This window comes from Rhinoderma darwinii, unplaced genomic scaffold (genome assembly GCF_050947455.1).
Source record: "Rhinoderma darwinii isolate aRhiDar2 unplaced genomic scaffold, aRhiDar2.hap1 Scaffold_649, whole genome shotgun sequence".
In the NCBI taxonomy this organism is placed as follows: domain Eukaryota; kingdom Metazoa; phylum Chordata; class Amphibia; order Anura; family Rhinodermatidae; genus Rhinoderma; species Rhinoderma darwinii.
In genome coordinates this window covers 165917-186455 of record NW_027464205.1, presented here as the reverse complement: position 1 = coordinate 186455, position 20539 = coordinate 165917, and the positions used below count along the sequence as shown (strand labels likewise).

At 48.1% G+C, this 20539-nt stretch overlaps 14 non-coding genes across 14 annotated transcripts; all 14 read right to left on the bottom strand.

The window, feature by feature from the left end:
- Positions 1–90: 90 nt before the first annotated feature.
- LOC142727713 (U2 spliceosomal RNA) lies at positions 91–281 on the bottom strand. The gene has a single exon (XR_012877188.1). It is a non-coding gene; the product is annotated as a U2 spliceosomal RNA (small nuclear RNA).
- Positions 282–1552: 1271 nt separating this feature from the next.
- Positions 1553–1743, bottom strand: LOC142727771 (U2 spliceosomal RNA). The gene has a single exon (XR_012877241.1). It is a non-coding gene; the product is annotated as a U2 spliceosomal RNA (small nuclear RNA).
- Positions 1744–3015: 1272 nt separating this feature from the next.
- Positions 3016–3206, bottom strand: LOC142727712 (U2 spliceosomal RNA). Its single transcript, XR_012877187.1, has one exon. It is a non-coding gene; the product is annotated as a U2 spliceosomal RNA (small nuclear RNA).
- Positions 3207–4487: 1281 nt separating this feature from the next.
- LOC142727753 (U2 spliceosomal RNA) lies at positions 4488–4678 on the bottom strand. Its single transcript, XR_012877224.1, has one exon. It is a non-coding gene; the product is annotated as a U2 spliceosomal RNA (small nuclear RNA).
- A 1272-nt stretch (positions 4679–5950) lies between these two features.
- LOC142727711 (U2 spliceosomal RNA) lies at positions 5951–6141 on the bottom strand. Its single transcript, XR_012877186.1, has one exon. It is a non-coding gene; the product is annotated as a U2 spliceosomal RNA (small nuclear RNA).
- A 1263-nt stretch (positions 6142–7404) lies between these two features.
- LOC142727728 (U2 spliceosomal RNA) lies at positions 7405–7595 on the bottom strand. The gene has a single exon (XR_012877202.1). It is a non-coding gene; the product is annotated as a U2 spliceosomal RNA (small nuclear RNA).
- Positions 7596–8862: 1267 nt separating this feature from the next.
- Positions 8863–9053, bottom strand: LOC142727710 (U2 spliceosomal RNA). Its single transcript, XR_012877185.1, has one exon. It is a non-coding gene; the product is annotated as a U2 spliceosomal RNA (small nuclear RNA).
- A 1260-nt stretch (positions 9054–10313) lies between these two features.
- LOC142727709 (U2 spliceosomal RNA) lies at positions 10314–10504 on the bottom strand. Its single transcript, XR_012877184.1, has one exon. It is a non-coding gene; the product is annotated as a U2 spliceosomal RNA (small nuclear RNA).
- A 1269-nt stretch (positions 10505–11773) lies between these two features.
- On the bottom strand, positions 11774–11964 carry LOC142727708 (U2 spliceosomal RNA). Its single transcript, XR_012877183.1, has one exon. It is a non-coding gene; the product is annotated as a U2 spliceosomal RNA (small nuclear RNA).
- A 1263-nt stretch (positions 11965–13227) lies between these two features.
- On the bottom strand, positions 13228–13418 carry LOC142727705 (U2 spliceosomal RNA). The gene has a single exon (XR_012877181.1). It is a non-coding gene; the product is annotated as a U2 spliceosomal RNA (small nuclear RNA).
- A 1269-nt stretch (positions 13419–14687) lies between these two features.
- LOC142727749 (U2 spliceosomal RNA) lies at positions 14688–14878 on the bottom strand. Its single transcript, XR_012877221.1, has one exon. It is a non-coding gene; the product is annotated as a U2 spliceosomal RNA (small nuclear RNA).
- Positions 14879–16141: 1263 nt separating this feature from the next.
- Positions 16142–16332, bottom strand: LOC142727759 (U2 spliceosomal RNA). Its single transcript, XR_012877230.1, has one exon. It is a non-coding gene; the product is annotated as a U2 spliceosomal RNA (small nuclear RNA).
- A 1239-nt stretch (positions 16333–17571) lies between these two features.
- LOC142727704 (U2 spliceosomal RNA) lies at positions 17572–17762 on the bottom strand. Its single transcript, XR_012877180.1, has one exon. It is a non-coding gene; the product is annotated as a U2 spliceosomal RNA (small nuclear RNA).
- Positions 17763–19043: 1281 nt separating this feature from the next.
- LOC142727703 (U2 spliceosomal RNA) lies at positions 19044–19234 on the bottom strand. The gene has a single exon (XR_012877179.1). It is a non-coding gene; the product is annotated as a U2 spliceosomal RNA (small nuclear RNA).
- Between the last annotated feature and the right edge of the window lie 1305 nt (positions 19235–20539).

The window sequence follows — 20539 nt, the reverse complement described above, 5'->3', positions numbered from 1 at the left end:
GGATTAAAAGGGGAGATCCCATCCGAAAGACAAAAACAATGGCAAACACAAAAAGCACTTTTGGAATCTGATTTTAGTAAACACATAAGGAAAGGGTGCACCGGTCCTGGAAATACTGCAATACCAGGTCAATGCGTGGAGTGGACAGAGCAAGCTCTATTTCCATCTCCCTGTTCTAAAAATCCATTTAATATATGGTCCCCAGATAGGGGACGTATCAGATATTAAACTGATAAGAACAGATACTACACTTGATCTTAGCCAAAAGGCCGAGAAGCGATAACCCGAACGGGGCCGCGCGTTGACCGAGCCTGCCCAATACTGCTGTTCACCCCTTGCAGCGATTCAGCCTACCTCCTAGGCAATTCCATGGGGCCCTGCAGGCTCACACACACTCACAGCTACTAAGCGGGAGGTGAATAAAGGCCGGAGAGGAAGCAAGACAGGATTTGCTTCTTTTGCTTGCACCACAATGCAGTGCTGAAAGAGGAGGAATCGACATAAAAACGCCTTCCTGGCAACGCCCAAATGCCCTCCTGCCGTGCAAACACTGGCAGCAGCAGCAGCAGCAGCAGCAGTAAGTGCATGCCCACTGCCACCCCTTCTCCTTTCACACCTTGTATCAGCTTTAATCCAGTCCAGTGCTGCCTGCTGAGCAGCACTGACCAACACTGCCTGGGCCCAGGCTTTTATCTCTGAGGCCCCATTATGATGTCAGAAAGCTGGCTCTGGCTCCTGAGGTCTCCACTATGACACGTGCAAAGTTCCGTCTGAACTTTATATAAGACGGTGCGGCTCAGTCAGTCACTCAGTGTTGCCTGAGAGGGCAACACTGCAACAGCCGGCCCCCAGGCTGTCTTTTTTTTGCACAGCTAGTTGCCTCCAGGAGGCCACAAGAGGGAGACAAGGGACTGCAAAATGGAAAATAGGCATCCACCAACTTTACAGACAACTTGTTCTCCTTGCTCCTACAACCTCCATCCTTGCACAGTTTGTTATTCTTCCAGGTAACATAGTAACAAATCCAAATTGCTGCTCTCTTTGTAGGCAAGCAAGGGTTTGTTGCAACTGCAATTCTTACTTCTTCTTGAAATGTAGGGACCACAGTACATTCCATCACATCCATCTAGTGTACACAGGTAGGTCCATTGTGACGGGCGGGCGGGCGGGCTGGCTGCTTTAATGGCTGTTTGCTGTTCCCCTACTCCACTCCACTATTTGACTATGGTGCTGCATCAATCAGTGGCTGGCTCAGGTGCAGCTCTTTAACCTACCTAGGAGGGAGGGCGGAGAGAAGACAAGGAAGGTGAATGAGCTGTTCCAATGTGAAATGCCGGAAACACAGAAACACAGACGACACAAAACAAGAGGTGGCAATGTATTAATTAATTGCATTTAATAAATTAGCTCATTATCACACATGACTGTACAAATGCATTGTCCAACAGGTGTTGAAATAATGGGATTAAAAGGGGAGATCCCATCCGAAAGACAAAAACAATGGCAAACACAAAAAGCACTTTTGGAATCTGATTTTAGTAAACACATAAGGAAAGGGTGCACCGGTCCTGGAAATACTGCAATACCAGGTCAATGCGTGGAGTGGACAGAGCAAGCTCTATTTCCATCTCCCTGTTCTAAAAATCCATTTAATATATGGTCCCCAGATAGGGGACGTATCAGATATTAAACTGATAAGAACGGATACTGCACTTGATCTTAGCCAAAAGGCCGAGAAGCGATAACCCGAACGGGCCGCGCGTTGACCGAGCCTGCCCAATACTGCTGTTCACCCCTTGCAGCGATTCAGCCTACTCCTAGGCAATTCCATGGGGCCCTGCAGGCTCACACACACTCACAGCTACTAAGCGGGAGGTGAATAAAGGCCGGAGAGGAAGCAAGACAGGATTTGCTTCTTTTGCTTGCACCACAATGCAGTGCTGAAAGAGGAGGAATCGACATAAAAACGCCTTCCTGGCAACGCCCAAATGCCCTCCTGCCGTGCAAACACTGGCAGCAGCAGCAGCAGCAGCAGCAGCAGTAAGTGCATGCCCACTGCCACCCCTTCTCCTTTCACACCTTGTATCAGCTTTAATCCAGTCCAGTGCTGCCTGCTGAGCAGCACTGACCAACACTGCCTGGGCCCAGGCTTTTATCTCTGAGGCCCCATTATGATGTCAGAAAGCTGGCTCTGGCTCCTGAGGTCTCCACTATGACACGTGCAAAGTTCCGTCTGAACTTTATATAAGACGGTGCGGCTCAGTCAGTCACTCAGTGTTGCCTGAGAGGGCAACACTGCAACAGCCGGCCCCCAGGCTGTCTTTTTTTTGCACAGCTAGTTGCCTCCAGGAGGCCACAAGAGGGAGACAAGGGACTGCAAAATGGAAAATAGGCATCCACCAACTTTACAGACAACTTGTTCTCCTTGTTCCTACAACTTCCATCCTTGCACAGTTTGTTATTCTTCCAGGTAACATAGTAACAAATCCAAATTGCTGCTCTCTTTGTAGGCAAGCAAGGGTTTGTTGCAACTGCAATTCTTACTTCTTCTTGAAATGTAGGGACCACAGTACATTCCATCACATCCATCTAGTGTACACAGGTAGGTCCATTGTGACGGGCGGGCGGGCGGGCTGGCTGCTTTAATGGCTGTTTGCTGTTCCCCTACTCCACTCCACTATTTGACTATGGTGCTGCATCAATCAGTGGCTGGCTCAGGTGCAGCTCTTTAACCTACCTAGGAGGGAGGGCGGAGAGAAGACAAGGAAGGTGAATGAGCTGTTCCAATGTGAAATGCCGGAAACACAGAAACACAGACGACACAAAACAAGAGGTGGCAATGTATTAATTAATTGCATTTAATAAATTAGCTCATTATCACACATGACTGTACAAATGCATTGTCCAACAGGTGTTGAAATAATGGGATTAAAAGGGGAGATCCCATCCGAAAGACAAAAACAATAGCAAACACAAAAAGCACTTTTGGAATCTGATTTTAGTAAACACATAAGGAAAGGGTGCACCGGTCCTGGAAATACTGCAATACCAGGTCAATGCGTGGAGTGGACAGAGCAAGCTCTATTTCCATCTCCCTGTTCTAAAAATCCATTTAATATATGGTCCCCAGATAGGGGACGTATCAGATATTAAACTGATAAGAACAGATACTACACTTGATCTTAGCCAAAAGGCCGAGAAGCGATAACCCGAACGGGCCGCGCGTTGACCGAGCCTGCCCAATACTGCTGTTCACCCCTTGCAGCGATTCAGCCTACTCCTAGGCAATTCCATGGGGCCCTGCAGGCTCACACACACTCACAGCTACTAAGCGGGAGGTGAATAAAGGCCGGAGAGGAAGCAAGACAGGATTTGCTTCTTTTGCTTGCACCACAATGCAGTGCTGAAAGAGGAGGAATCGACATAAAAACGCCTTCCTGGCAACGCCCAAATGCCCTCCTGCCGTGCAAACACTGGCAGCAGCAGCAGCAGCAGCAGCAGCAGCAGCAGCAGTAAGTGCATGCCCACTGCCACCCCTTCTCCTTTCACACCTTGTATCAGCTTTAATCCAGTCCAGTGCTGCCTGCTGAGCAGCACTGACCAACACTGCCTGGGCCCAGGCTTTTATCTCTGAGGCCCCATTATGATGTCAGAAAGCTGGCTCTGGCTCCTGAGGTCTCCACTATGACACGTGCAAAGTTCCGTCTGAACTTTATATAAGACGGTGCGGCTCAGTCAGTCACTCAGTGTTGCCTGAGAGGGCAACACTGCAACAGCCGGCCCCCAGGCTGTCTTTTTTTTTCACAGCTAGTTGCCTCCAGGAGGCCACAAGAGGGAGACATGGGACTGCAAAATGGAAAATAGGCATCCACCAACTTTACAGACAACTTGTTCTCCTTGCTCCTACAACCTCCATCCTTGCACAGTTTGTTATTCTTCCAGGTAACATAGTAACAAATCCAAATTGCTGCTCTCTTTGTAGGCAAGCAAGGGTTTGTTGCAACTGCAATTCTTACTTCTTCTTGAAATGTAGGGACCACAGTACATTCCATCACATCCATCTAGTGTACACAGGTAGGTCCATTGTGACGGGCGGGCGGGCGGGCTGGCTGCTTTAATGGCTGTTTGCTGTTCCCCTACTCCACTCCACTATTTGACTATGGTGCTGCATCAATCAGTGGCTGGCTCAGGTGCAGCTCTTTAACCTACCTAGGAGGGAGGGCGGAGAGAAGACAAGGAAGGTGAATGAGCTGTTCCAATGTGAAATGCCGGAAACACAGAAACACAGACGACACAAAACAAGAGGTGGCAATGTATTAATTAATTGCATTTAATAAATTAGCTCATTATCACACATGACTGTACAAATGCATTGTCCAACAGGTGTTGAAATAATGGGATTAAAAGGGGAGATCCCATCCGAAAGACAAAAACAATGGCAAACACAAAAAGCACTTTTGGAATCTGATTTTAGTAAACACATAAGGAAAGGGTGCACCGGTCCTGGAAATACTGCAATACCAGGTCAATGCGTGGAGTGGACAGAGCAAGCTCTATTTCCATCTCCCTGTTCTAAAAATCCATTTAATATATGGTCCCCAGATAGGGGACGTATCAGATATTAAACTGATAAGAACAGATACTGCACTTGATCTTAGCCAAAAGGCCGAGAAGCGATAACCCGAACGGGCCGCGCGTTGACCGAGCCTGCCCAATACTGCTGTTCACCCCTTGCAGCGATTCAGCCTACTCCTAGGCAATTCCATGGGGCCCTGCAGGCTCACACACACTCACAGCTACTAAGCGGGAGGTGAATAAAGGCCGGAGAGGAAGCAAGACAGGATTTGCTTCTTTTGCTTGCACCACAATGCAGTGCTGAAAGAGGAGGAATCGACATAAAAACGCCTTCCTGGCAACGCCCAAATGCCCTCCTGCCGTGCAAACACTGGCAGCAGCAGCAGCAGCAGCAGCAGCAGTAAGTGCATGCCCACTGCCACCCCTTCTCCTTTCACACCTTGTATCAGCTTTAATCCAGTCCAGTGCTGCCTGCTGAGCAGCACTGACCAACACTGCCTGGGCCCAGGCTTTTATCTCTGAGGCCCCATTATGATGTCAGAAAGCTGGCTCTGGCTCCTGAGGTCTCCACTATGACACGTGCAAAGTTCCGTCTGAACTTTATATAAGACGGTGCGGCTCAGTCAGTCACTCAGTGTTGCCTGAGAGGGCAACACTGCAACAGCCGGCCCCCAGGCTGTCTTTTTTTTGCACAGCTAGTTGCCTCCAGGAGGCCACAAGAGGGAGACAAGGGACTGCAAAATGGAAAATAGGCATCCACCAACTTTACAGACAACTTGTTCTCCTTGTTCCTACAACTTCCATCCTTGCACAGTTTGTTATTCTTCCAGGTAACATAGTAACAAATCCAAATTGCTGCTCTCTTTGTAGGCAAGCAAGGGTTTGTTGCAACTGCAATTCTTACTTCTTCTTGAAATGTAGGGACCACAGTACATTCCATCACATCCATCTAGTGTACACAGGTAGGTCCATTGTGACGGGCGGGCGGGCGGGCTGGCTGCTTTAATGGCTGTTTGCTGTTCCCCTACTCCACTCCACTATTTGACTATGGTGCTGCATCAATCAGTGGCTGGCTCAGGTGCAGCTCTTTAACCTACCTAGGAGGGAGGGCGGAGAGAAGACAAGGAAGGTGAATGAGCTGTTCCAATGTGAAATGCCGGAAACACAGAAACACAGACGACACAAAACAAGAGGTGGCAATGTATTAATTAATTGCATTTAATAAATTAGCTCATTATCACACATGACTGTACAAATGCATTGTCCAACAGGTGTTGAAATAATGGGATTAAAAGGGGAGATCCCATCCGAAAGACAAAAACAATAGCAAACACAAAAAGCACTTTTGGAATCTGATTTTAGTAAACACATAAGGAAAGGGTGCACCGGTCCTGGAAATACTGCAATACCAGGTCAATGCGTGGAGTGGACAGAGCAAGCTCTATTTCCATCTCCCTGTTCTAAAAATCCATTTAATATATGGTCCCCAGATAGGGGACGTATCAGATATTAAACTGATAAGAACAGATACTACACTTGATCTTAGCCAAAAGGCCGAGAAGCGATAACCCGAACGGGCCGCGCGTTGACCGAGCCTGCCCAATACTGCTGTTCACCCCTTGCAGCGATTCAGCCTACTCCTAGGCAATTCCATGGGGCCCTGCAGGCTCACACACACTCACAGCTACTAAGCGGGAGGTGAATAAAGGCCGGAGAGGAAGCAAGACAGGATTTGCTTCTTTTGCTTGCACCACAATGCAGTGCTGAAAGAGGAGGAATCGACATAAAAACGCCTTCCTGGCAACGCCCAAATGCCCTCCTGCCGTGCAAACACTGGCAGCAGCAGCAGCAGCAGTAAGTGCATGCCCACTGCCACCCCTTCTCCTTTCACACCTTGTATCAGCTTTAATCCAGTCCAGTGCTGCCTGCTGAGCAGCACTGACCAACACTGCCTGGGCCCAGGCTTTTATCTCTGAGGCCCCATTATGATGTCAGAAAGCTGGCTCTGGCTCCTGAGGTCTCCACTATGACACGTGCAAAGTTCCGTCTGAACTTTATATAAGACGGTGCGGCTCAGTCAGTCACTCAGTGTTGCCTGAGAGGGCAACACTGCAACAGCCGGCCCCCAGGCTGTCTTTTTTTTGCACAGCTAGTTGCCTCCAGGAGGCCACAAGAGGGAGACATGGGACTGCAAAATGGAAAATAGGCATCCACCAACTTTACAGACAACTTGTTCTCCTTGCTCCTACAACCTCCATCCTTGCACAGTTTGTTATTCTTCCAGGTAACATAGTAACAAATCCAAATTGCTGCTCTCTTTGTAGGCAAGCAAGGGTTTGTTGCAACTGCAATTCTTACTTCTTCTTGAAATGTAGGGACCACAGTACATTCCATCACATCCATCTAGTGTACACAGGTAGGTCCATTGTGACGGGCGGGCGGGCGGGCTGGCTGCTTTAATGGCTGTTTGCTGTTCCCCTACTCCACTCCACTATTTGACTATGGTGCTGCATCAATCAGTGGCTGGCTCAGGTGCAGCTCTTTAACCTACCTAGGAGGGAGGGCGGAGAGAAGACAAGGAAGGTGAATGAGCTGTTCCAATGTGAAATGCCGGAAACACAGAAACACAGACGACACAAAACAAGAGGTGGCAATGTATTAATTAATTGCATTTAATAAATTAGCTCATTATCACACATGACTGTACAAATGCATTGTCCAACAGGTGTTGAAATAATGGGATTAAAAGGGGAGATCCCATCCGAAAGACAAAAACAATGGCAAACACAAAAAGCACTTTTGGAATCTGATTTTAGTAAACACATAAGGAATGGGTGCACCGGTCCTGGAAATACTGCAATACCAGGTCAATGCGTGGAGTGGACAGAGCAAGCTCTATTTCCATCTCCCTGTTCTAAAAATCCATTTAATATATGGTCCCCAGATAGGGGACGTATCAGATATTAAACTGATAAGAACAGATACTACACTTGATCTTAGCCAAAAGGCCGAGAAGCGATAACCCGAACGGGCCGCGCGTTGACCGAGCCTGCCCAATACTGCTGTTCACCCCTTGCAGCGATTCAGCCTACTCCTAGGCAATTCCATGGGGCCCTGCAGGCTCACACACACTCACAGCTACTAAGCGGGAGGTGAATAAAGGCCGGAGAGGAAGCAAGACAGGATTTGCTTCTTTTGCTTGCACCACAATGCAGTGCTGAAAGAGGAGGAATCGACATAAAAACGCCTTCCTGGCAACGCCCAAATGCCCTCCTGCCGTGCAAACACTGGCAGCAGCAGCAGCAGCAGTAAGTGCATGCCCACTGCCACCCCTTCTCCTTTCACACCTTGTATCAGCTTTAATCCAGTCCAGTGCTGCCTGCTGAGCAGCACTGACCAACACTGCCTGGGCCCAGGCTTTTATCTCTGAGGCCCCATTATGATGTCAGAAAGCTGGCTCTGGCTCCTGAGGTCTCCACTATGACACGTGCAAAGTTCCGTCTGAACTTTATATAAGACGGTGCGGCTCAGTCAGTCTCTCAGTGTTGCCTGAGAGGGCAACACTGCAACAGCCGGCCCCCAGGCTGTCTTTTTTTTGCACAGCTAGTTGCCTCCAGGAGGCCACAAGAGGGAGACAAGGGACTGCAAAATGGAAAATAGGCATCCACCAACTTTACAGACAACTTGTTCTCCTTGCTCCTACAACCTCCATCCTTGCACAGTTTGTTATTCTTCCAGGTAACATAGTAACAAATCCAAATTGCTGCTCTCTTTGTAGGCAAGCAAGGGTTTGTTGCAACTGCAATTCTTACTTCTTCTTGAAATGTAGGGACCACAGTACATTCCATCACATCCATCTAGTGTACACAGGTAGGTCCATTGTGACGGGCGGGCGGGCGGGCGGGCTGGCTGCTTTAATGGCTGTTTGCTGTTCCCCTACTCCACTCCACTATTTGACTATGGTGCTGCATCAATCAGTGGCTGGCTCAGGTGCAGCTCTTTAACCTACCTAGGAGGGAGGGCGGAGAGAAGACAAGGAAGGTGAATGAGCTGTTCCAATGTGAAATGCCGGAAACACAGAAACACAGACGACACAAAACAAGAGGTGGCAATGTATTAATTAATTGCATTTAATAAATTAGCTCATTATCACACATGACTGTACAAATGCATTGTCCAACAGGTGTTGAAATAATGGGATTAAAAGGGGAGATCCCATCCGAAAGACAAAAACAATGGCAAACACAAAAAGCACTTTTGGAATCTGATTTTAGTAAACACATAAGGAAAGGGTGCACCGGTCCTGGAAATACTGCAATACCAGGTCAATGCGTGGAGTGGACAGAGCAAGCTCTATTTCCATCTCCCTGTTCTAAAAATCCATTTAATATATGGTCCCCAGATAGGGGACGTATCAGATATTAAACTGATAAGAACAGATACTACACTTGATCTTAGCCAAAAGGCCGAGAAGCGATAACCCGAACGGGCCGCGCGTTGACCGAGCCTGCCCAATACTGCTGTTCACCCCTTGCAGCGATTCAGCCTACTCCTAGGCAATTCCATGGGGCCCTGCAGGCTCACACACACTCACAGCTACTAAGCGGGAGGTGAATAAAGGCCGGAGAGGAAGCAAGACAGGATTTGCTTCTTTTGCTTGCACCACAATGCAGTGCTGAAAGAGGAGGAATCGACATAAAAACGCCTTCCTGGCAACGCCCAAATGCCCTCCTGCCGTGCAAACACTGGCAGCAGCAGCAGCAGTAAGTGCATGCCCACTGCCACCCCTTCTCCTTTCACACCTTGTATCAGCTTTAATCCAGTCCAGTGCTGCCTGCTGAGCAGCACTGACCAACACTGCCTGGGCCCAGGCTTTTATCTCTGAGGCCCCATTATGATGTCAGAAAGCTGGCTCTGGCTCCTGAGGTCTCCACTATGACACGTGCAAAGTTCCGTCTGAACTTTATATAAGACGATGCGGCTCAGTCAGTCACTCAGTGTTGCCTGAGAGGGCAACACTGCAACAGCCGGCCCCCAGGCTGTCTTTTTTTTGCACAGCTAGTTGCCTCCAGGAGGCCACAAGAGGGAGACAAGGGACTGCAAAATGGAAAATAGGCATCCACCAACTTTACAGACAACTTGTTCTCCTTGCTCCAACAACCTCCATCCTTGGACAGTTTGTTATTCTTCCAGGTAACATAGTAACAAATCCAAATTGCTGCTCTCTTTGTAGGCAAGCAAGGGTTTGTTGCAACTGCAATTCTTACTTGTTCTTGAAATGTAGAGACCACAGTACATTCCATCACATCCATCTAGTGTACACAGGTAGGTCCATTGTGACGGGCGGGCGGGCGGGCTGGCTGCTTTAATGGCTGTTTGCTGTTCCCCTACTCCACTCCACTATTTGACTATGGTGCTGCATCAATCAGTGGCTGGCTCAGGTGCAGCTCTTTAACCTACCTAGGAGGGAGGGCGGAGAGAAGACAAGGAAGGTGAATGAGCTGTTCCAATGTGAAATGCCGGAAACACAGAAACACAGACGACACAAAACAAGAGGTGGCAATGTATTAATTAATTGCATTTAATAAATTAGCTCATTATCACACATGACTATACAAATGCATTGTCCAACAGGTGTTGAAATAATGGGATTAAAAGGGGAGATCCCATCCGAAAGACAAAAACAATGGCAAACACAAAAAGCACTTTTGGAATCTGATTTTAGTAAACACATAAGGAAAGGGTGCACCGGTCCTGGAAATACTGCAATACCAGGTCAATGCGTGGAGTGGACAGAGCAAGCTCTATTTCCATCTCCCTGTTCTAAAAATCCATTTAATATATGGTCCCCAGATAGGGGACGTATCAGATATTAAACTGATAAGAACAGATACTACACTTGATCTTAGCCAAAAGGCCGAGAAGCGATAACCCGAACGGGCCGCGCGTTGACCGAGCCTGCCCAATACTGCTGTTCACCCCTTGCAGCGATTCAGCCTACTCCTAGGCAATTCCATGGGGCCCTGCAGGCTCACACACACTCACAGCTACTAAGCGGGAGGTGAATAAAGGCCGGAGAGGAAGCAAGACAGGATTTGCTTCTTTTGCTTGCACCACAATGCAGTGCTGAAAGAGGAGGAATCGACATAAAAACGCCTTCCTGGCAACGCCCAAATGCCCTCCTGCCGTGCAAACACTGGCAGCAGCAGCAGCAGCAGCAGCAGTAAGTGCATGCCCACTGCCACCCCTTCTCCTTTCACACCTTGTATCAGCTTTAATCCAGTCCAGTGCTGCCTGCTGAGCAGCACTGACCAACACTGCCTGGGCCCAGGCTTTTATCTCTGAGGCCCCATTATGATGTCAGAAAGCTGGCTCTGGCTCCTGAGGTCTCCACTATGACACGTGCAAAGTTCCGTCTGAACTTTATATAAGACGATGCGGCTCAGTCAGTCACTCAGTGTTGCCTGAGAGGGCAACACTGCAACAGCCGGCCCCCAGGCTGTCTTTTTTTTGCACAGCTAGTTGCCTCCAGGAGGCCACAAGAGGGAGACAAGGGACTGCAAAATGGAAAATAGGCATCCACCAACTTTACAGACAACTTGTTCTCCTTGCTCCTACAACCTCCATCCTTGCACAGTTTGTTATTCTTCCAGGTAACATAGTAACAAATCCAAATTGCTGCTCTCTTTGTAGGCAAGCAAGGGTTTGTTGCAACTGCAATTCTTACTTCTTCTTGAAATGTAGGGACCACAGTACATTCCATCACATCCATCTAGTGTACACAGGTAGGTCCATTGTGACGGGCGGGCGGGCGGGCTGGCTGCTTTAATGGCTGTTTGCTGTTCCCCTACTCCACTCCACTATTTGACTATGGTGCTGCATCAATCAGTGGCTGGCTCAGGTGCAGCTCTTTAACCTACCTAGGAGGGAGGGCGGAGAGAAGACAAGGAAGGTGAATGAGCTGTTCCAATGTGAAATGCCGGAAACACAGAAACACAGACGACACAAAACAAGAGGTGGCAATGTATTAATTAATTGCATTTAATAAATTAGCTCATTATCACACATGACTATACAAATGCATTGTCCAACAGGTGTTGAAATAATGGGATTAAAAGGGGAGATCCCATCCGAAAGACAAAAACAATGGCAAACACAAAAAGCACTTTTGGAATCTGATTTTAGTAAACACATAAGGAAAGGGTGCACCGGTCCTGGAAATACTGCAATACCAGGTCAATGCGTGGAGTGGACAGAGCAAGCTCTATTTCCATCTCCCTGTTCTAAAAATCCATTTAATATATGGTCCCCAGATAGGGGACGTATCAGATATTAAACTGATAAGAACAGATACTACACTTGATCTTAGCCAAAAGGCCGAGAAGCGATAACCCGAACGGGCCGCGCGTTGACCGAGCCTGCCCAATACTGCTGTTCACCCCTTGCAGCGATTCAGCCTACTCCTAGGCAATTCCATGGGGCCCTGCAGGCTCACACACACTCACAGCTACTAAGCGGGAGGTGAATAAAGGCCGGAGAGGAAGCAAGACAGGATTTGCTTCTTTTGCTTGCACCACAATGCAGTGCTGAAAGAGGAGGAATCGACATAAAAACGCCTTCCTGGCAACGCCCAAATGCCCTCCTGCCGTGCAAACACTGGCAGCAGCAGCAGCAGCAGTAAGTGCATGCCCACTGCCACCCCTTCTCCTTTCACACCTTGTATCAGCTTTAATCCAGTCCAGTGCTGCCTGCTGAGCAGCACTGACCAACACTGCCTGGGCCCAGGCTTTTATCTCTGAGGCCCCATTATGATGTCAGAAAGCTGGCTCTGGCTCCTGAGGTCTCCACTATGACACGTGCAAAGTTCCGTCTGAACTTTATATAAGACGGTGCGGCTCAGTCAGTCACTCAGTGTTGCCTGAGAGGGCAACACTGCAACAGCCGGCCCCCAGGCTGTCTTTTTTTTGCACAGCTAGTTGCCTCCAGGAGGCCACAAGAGGGAGACAAGGGACTGCAAAATGGAAAATAGGCATCCACCAACTTTACAGACAACTTGTTCTCCTTGCTCCTACAACCTCCATCCTTGCACAGTTTGTTATTCTTCCAGGTAACATAGTAACAAATCCAAATTGCTGCTCTCTTTGTAGGCAAGCAAGGGTTTGTTGCAACTGCAATTCTTACTTCTTCTTGAAATGTAGGGACCACAGTACATTCCATCACATCCATCTAGTGTACACAGGTAGGTCCATTGTGACGGGCGGGCGGGCGGGCTGGCTGCTTTAATGGCTGTTTGCTGTTCCCCTACTCCACTCCACTATTTGACTATGGTGCTGCATCAATCAGTGGCTGGCTCAGGTGCAGCTCTTTAACCTACCTAGGAGGGAGGGCGGAGAGAAGACAAGGAAGGTGAATGAGCTGTTCCAATGTGAAATGCCGGAAACACAGAAACACAGACGACACAAAACAAGAGGTGGCAATGTATTAATTAATTGCATTTAATAAATTAGCTCATTATCACACATGACTGTACAAATGCATTGTCCAACAGGTGTTGAAATAATGGGATTAAAAGGGGAGATTCCATCCGAAAGACAAAAACAATGGCAAACACAAAAAGCACTTTTGGAATCTGATTTTAGTAAACACATAAGGAAAGGGTGCACCGGTCCTGGAAATACTGCAATACCAGGTCAATGCGTGGAGTGGACAGAGCAAGCTCTATTTCCATCTCCCTGTTCTAAAAATCCATTTAATATATGGTCCCCAGATAGGGGACGTATCAGATATTAAACTGATAAGAACAGATACTACACTTGATCTTAGCCAAAAGGCCGAGAAGCGATAACCCGAACGGGCCGCGCGTTGACCGAGCCTGCCCAATACTGCTGTTCACCCCTTGCAGCGATTCAGCCTACTCCTAGGCAATTCCATGGGGCCCTGCAGGCTCACACACACTCACAGCTACTAAGCGGGAGGTGAATAAAGGCCGGAGAGGAAGCAAGACAGGATTTGCTTCTTTTGCTTGCACCACAATGCAGTGCTGAAAGAGGAGGAATCGACATAAAAACGCCTTCCTGGCAACGCCCAAATGCCCTCCTGCCGTGCAAACACTGGCAGCAGCAGCAGCAGCAGCAGCAGTAAGTGCATGCCCACTGCCACCCCTTCTCCTTTCACACCTTGTATCAGCTTTAATCCAGTCCAGTGCTGCCTGCTGAGCAGCACTGACCAACACTGCCTGGGCCCAGGCTTTTATCTCTGAGGCCCCATTATGATGTCAGAAAGCTGGCTCTGGCTCCTGAGGTCTCCACTATGACACGTGCAAAGTTCCGTCTGAACTTTATATAAGACGATGCGGCTCAGTCAGTCACTCAGTGTTGCCTGAGAGGGCAACACTGCAACAGCCGGCCCCCAGGCTGTCTTTTTTTTGCACAGCTAGTTGCCTCCAGGAGGCCACAAGAGGGAGACAAGGGACTGCAAAATGGAAAATAGGCATCCACCAACTTTACAGACAACTTGTTCTCCTTGCTCCTACAACCTCCATCCTTGCACAGTTTGTTATTCTTCCAGGTAACATAGTAACAAATCCAAATTGCTGCTCTCTTTGTAGGCAAGCAAGGGTTTGTTGCAACTGCAATTCTTACTTCTTCTTGAAATGTAGGGGCCACAGTACATTCCATCACATCCATCTAGTGTACACAGGTAGGTCCATTGTGACGGACGGGCGGGCGGGCTGGCTGCTTTAATGGCTGTTTGCTGTTCCCCTACTCCACTCCACTATTTGACTATGGTGCTGCATCAATCAGTGGCTGGCTCAGGTGCAGCTCTTTAACCTACCTAGGAGGGAGGGCGGAGAGAAGACAAGGAAGGTGAATGAGCTGTTCCAATGTGAAATGCCGGAAACACAGAAACACAGACGACACAAAACAAGAGGTGGCAATGTATTAATTAATTGCATTTAATAAATTAGCTCATTATCACACATGACTATACAAATGCATTGTCCAACAGGTGTTGAAATAATGGGATTAAAAGGGGAGATCCCATCCGAAAGACAAAAACAATGGCAAACACAAAAAGCACTTTTGGAATCTGATTTTAGTAAACACATAAGGAAAGGGTGCACCGGTCCTGGAAATACTGCAATACCAGGTTAATGCGTGGAGTGGACAGAGCAAGCTCTATTTCCATCTCCCTGTTCTAAAAATCCATTTAATATATGGTCCCCAGATAGGGGACGTATCAGATATTAAACTGATAAGAACAGATACTACACTTGATCTTAGCCAAAAGGCCGAGAAGCGATAACCCGAACGGGCCGCACGTTGACCGAGCCTGCCCAATACTGCTGTTCACCCCTTGCAGCGATTCAGCCTACTCCTAGGCAATTCCATGGGGCCCTGCAGGCTCACACACACTCACAGCTACTAAGCGGGAGGTGAATAAAGGCCGGAGAGGAAGCAAGACAGGATTTGCTTCTTTTGCTTGCGCCACAATGCAGTGCTGAAAGAGGAGGAATCGACATAAAAACGCCTTCCTGGCAACGCCCAAATGCCCTCCTGCCGTGCAAACACTGGCAGCAGCAGCAGCAGCAGTAAGTGCATGCCCACTGCCACCCCTTCTCCTTTCACACCTTGTATCAGCTTTAATCCAGTCCAGTGCTGCCTGCTGAGCAGCACTGACCAACACTGCCTGGGCCCAGGCTTTTATCTCTGAGGCCCCATTATGATGTCAGAAAGCTGGCTCTGGCTCCTGAGGTCTCCACTATGACACGTGCAAAGTTCCGTCTGAACTTTATATAAGACGGTGCGGTTCAGTCAGTCACTCAGTGTTGCCTGAGAGGGCAACACTGCAACAGTCGGCCCCCAGGCTGTCTTTTTTTTGCACAGCTAGTTGCCTCCAGGAGGCCACAAGAGGGAGACAAGGGACTGCAAAATGGAAAATAGGCATCCACCAACTTTACAGACAACTTGTTCTCCTTGCTCCTACAACCTCCATCCTTGCACAGTTTGTTATTCTTCCAGGTAACATAGTAACAAATCCAAATTGCTGCTCTCTTTGTAGGCAAGCAAGGGTTTGTTGCAACTGCAATTCTTACTTCTTCTTGAAATGTAGGGACCACAGTACATTCCATCACATCCATCTAGTGTACACAGGTAGGTCCATTGTGACGGGCGGGCGGGTGGGCTGGCTGCTTTAATGGCTGTTTGCTGTTCCCCTACTCCACTCCACTATTTGACTATGGTGCTGCATCAATCAGTGGCTGGCTCAGGTGCAGCTCTTTAACCTACCTAGGAGGGAGGGCGGAGAGAAGACAAGGAAGGTGAATGAGCTGTTCCAATGTGAAATGCCGGAAACACAGAAACACAGACGACACAAAACAAGAGGTGGCAATGTATTAATTAATTGCATTTAATAAATTAGCTCATTATCACACATGACTGTACAAATGCATTGTCCAACAGGTGTTGAAATAATGGGATTAAAAGGGGAGATCCCATCCGAAAGACAAAAACAATGGCAAACACAAAAAGCACTTTTGGAATCTGATTTTAGTAAACACATAAGGAAAGGGTGCACCGGTCCTGGAAATACTGCAATACCAGGTCAATGCGTGGAGTGGACAGAGCAAGCTCTATTTCCATCTCCCTGTTCTAAAAATCCATTTAATATATGGTCCCCAGATAGGGGACGTATCAGATATTAAACTGATAAGAACAGATACTACACTTGATCTTAGCCAAAAGACCGAGAAGCGATAACCCGAACGGGCCGCGCGTTGACCGAGCCTGCCCAATACTGCTGTTCACCCCTTGCAGCGATTCAGCCTACTCACACACACTCACAGCTACTAAGCGGGAGGTGAATAAAGGCCGGAGAGGAAGCAAGACAGGATTTGCTTCTTTTGCTTGCACCACAATGCAGTGCTGAAAGAGGAGGAATCGACATAAAAACGCCTTCCTGGCAACGCCCAAATGCCCTCCTGCCGTGCAAACACTGGCAGCAGCAGCAGCAGCAGCAGCAGTAAGTGCATGCCCACTGCCACCCCTTCTCCTTTCACACCTTGTATCAGCTTTAATCCAGTCCAGTGCTGCCTGCTGAGCAGCACTGACCAACACTGCCTGGGCCCAGGCTTTTATCTCTGAGGCCCCATTATGATGTCAGAAAGCTGGCTCTGGCTCCTGAGGTCTCCACTATGACACGTGCAAAATTCCGTCTGAACTTTATATAAGACGGTGCGGCTCAGTCAGTCACTCAGTGTTGCCTGAGAGGGCAACACTGCAACAGCCGGCCCCCAGGCTGTCTTTTTTTTGCACAGCTAGTTGCCTCCAGGAGGCCACAAGAGGGAGACAAGGGACTGCAAAATGGAAAATAGGCATCCACCAACTTTACAGACAACTTGTTCTCCTTGCTCCTACAACCTCCATCCTTGCACAGTTTGTTATTCTTCCAGGTAACATAGTAACAAATCCAAATTGCTGCTCTCTTTGTAGGCAAGCAAGGGTTTGTTGCAACTGCAATTCTTACTTCTTCTTGAAATGTAGGGACCACAGTACATTCCATCACATCCATCTAGTGTACACAGGTAGGTCCATTGTGACGGGCGGGCGGGCGGGCTGGCTGCTTTAATGGCTGTTTGCTGTTCCCCTACTCCACTCCACTATTTGACTATGGTGCTGCATCAATCAGTGGCTGGCTCAGGTGCAGCTCTTTAACCTACCTAGGAGGGAGGGCGGAGAGAAGACAAGGAAGGTGAATGAGCTGTTCCAATGTGAAATGCCGGAAACACAGAAACACAGACGACACAAAACAAGAGGTGGCAATGTATTAATTAATTGCATTTAATAAATTAGCTCATTATCACACATGACTGTACAAATGCATTGTCCAACAGGTGTTGAAATAATGGGATTAAAAGGGGAGATCCCATCCGAAAGACAAAAACAATGGCAAACACAAAAAGCACTTTTGGAATCTGATTTTAGTAAACACATAAGGAAAGGGTGCACCGGTCCTGGAAATACTGCAATACCAGGTCAATGCGTGGAGTGGACAGAGCAAGCTCTATTTCCATCTCCCTGTTCTAAAAATCCATTTAATATATGGTCCCCAGATAGGGGACGTATCAGATATTAAACTGATAAGAACAGATACTACACTTGATCTTAGCCAAAAGGCCGAGAAGCGATAACCCGAACGGGCCGCGCGTTGACCGAGCCTGCCCAATACTGCTGTTCACCCCTTGCAGCGATTCAGCCTACTCCTAGGCAATTCCATGGGGCCCTGCAGGCTCACACACACTCACAGCTACTAAGCGGGAGGTGAATAAAGGCCGGAGAGGAAGCAAGACAGGATTTGCTTCTTTTGCTTGCACCACAATGCAGTGCTGAAAGAGGAGGAATCGACATAAAAACGCCTTCCTGGCAACGCCCAAATGCCCTCCTGCCGTGCAAACACTGGCAGCAGCAGCAGCAGCAGCAGCAGCAGCAGCAGCAGTAAGTGCATGCCCACTGCCACCCCTTCTCCTTTCACACCTTGTATCAGCTTTAATCCAGTCCAGTGCTGCCTGCTGAGCAGCACTGACCAACACTGCCTGGGCCCAGGCTTTTATCTCTGAGGCCCCATTATGATGTCAGAAAGCTGGCTCTGGCTCCTGAGGTCTCCACTATGACACGTGCAAAGTTCCGTCTGAACTTTATATAAGACGGTGCGGCTCAGTCAGTCACTCAGTGTTGCCTGAGAGGGCAACACTGCAACAGCCGGCCCCCAGGCTGTCTTTTTTTTGCACAGCTAGTTACCTCCAGGAGGCCACAAGAGGGAGACAAGGGACTGCAAAATGGAAAATAGGCATCCACCAACTTTACAGACAACTTGTTCTCCTTGCTCCTACAACCTCCATCCTTGCACAGTTTGTTATTCTTCCAGGTAACATAGTAACAAATCCAAATTGCTGCTCTCTTTGTAGGCAAGCAAGGGTTTGTTGCAACTGCAATTCTTACTTCTTCTTGAAATGTAGGGACCACAGTACATTCCATCACATCCATCTAGTGTACACAGGTAGGTCCATTGTGACGGGCGGGCGGGCGGGCTGGCTGCTTTAATGGCTGTTTGCTGTTCCCCTACTCCACTCCACTATTTGACTATGGTGCTGCATCAATCAGTGGCTGGCTCAGGTGCAGCTCTTTAACCTACCTAGGAGGGAGGGCGGAGAGAAGACAAGGAAGGTGAATGAGCTGTTCCAATGTGAAATGCCGGAAACACAGAAACACAGACGACACAAAACAAGAGGTGGCAATGTATTAATTAATTGCATTTAATAAATTAGCTCATTATCACACATGACTGTACAAATGCATTGTCCAACAGGTGTTGAAATAATGGGATTAAAAGGGGAGATCCCATCCGAAAGACAAAAACAATGGCAAACACAAAAAGCACTTTTGGAATCTGATTTTAGTAAACACATAAGGAAAGGGTGCACCGGTCCTGGAAATACTGCAATACCAGGTCAATGCGTGGAGTGGACAGAGCAAGCTCTATTTCCATCTCCCTGTTCTAAAAATCCATTTAATATATGGTCCCCAGATAGGGGACGTATCAGATATTAAACTGATAAGAACAGATACTACACTTGATCTTAGCCAAAAGGCCGAGAAGCGATAACCCGAACGGGCCGCGCGTTGACCGAGCCTGCCCAATACTGCTGTTCACCCCTTGCAGCGATTCAGCCTACTCCTAGGCAATTCCATGGGGCCCTGCAGGCTCACACACACTCACAGCTACTAAGCGGGAGGTGAATAAAGGCCGGAGAGGAAGCAAGACAGGATTTGCTTCTTTTGCTTGCACCACAATGCAGTGCTGAAAGAGGAGGAATCGACATAAAAACGCCTTCCTGGCAACGCCCAAATGCCCTCCTGCCGTGCAAACACTGGCAGCAGCAGCAGCAGCAGCAGCAGCAGCAGTAAGTGCATGCCCACTGCCACCCCTTCTCCTTTCACACCTTGTATCAGCTTTAATCCAGTCCAGTTATTCTGACTCCATGACCAGGCTGTAAGTTGTAGGGCCCTTGAGACAATCTCACTGTATATGTCTGTATTGAACCGGTACTCACACCAAGACACTGTCAGATAGCGTCAACTCAGCTGAAGAGGCACGTGGGAAGTTTCCAGAGAAGTTTATTTTCAGGCTGAAATACTTGTAATGTACACAAACCAGCAGGTGAAAAGATGATATTTTGCCAGAGTTGAGCAGGAGATGACTACACAGTATGGGAACCATGAGGAAAGACAACTAAGCACAGAAAGAAGGGAGGAGCTATTACCTCAGAGCCTAGCTACAGGGAGATAGCAGGGACAAACTAAATAAAGCAAAGCAACTGCAATAGGAGCATATAACATAACATGACAGTGAATAGAAACCTAAGTCGAGGGACATGACACTCCCCGTCTGAAATCTTTAGATTTCACAATAAAATCAAACTTGAAAGAATGTCCTTGAATAATGTCCAGTAGTGGATCCTGGAACCTGAAAGACAAAAAGAACATGCAAACAATGACAATAGTTATAGTCCAAGTCTGTTGCCGATAGTCCGCAACAGTAGGTATCCGCTTGTACAAGTTCCAAGTAAGAAACCCATCTTCGGATTGGGGAAGCCGCAACTTGCCAACACTTCCACCAACCCACTGTATATTCCAAATGGTAAGGTGTTCCAAATATAACACAGCTAGCAGCCAGCTGGGGGCTGTGTCCTTTATGTGCCTTCTTTCTTTGGAAGAAGAAGCACTAGTTCAGTGATTGGGCGGAAGAAAACTCGCACTGAGCCTCCTTTGGTCACCTTGACCTCTACCTTTCGAGTCTTTCCATCATCACTAGGCATAACCTTGGTAACAAGACCCATTGGCCATTCATTGCGATGGGCTTCCTTATCCTTTAGAAGAACAAGGTCACCTTCCTGGAGGTTAGGTCT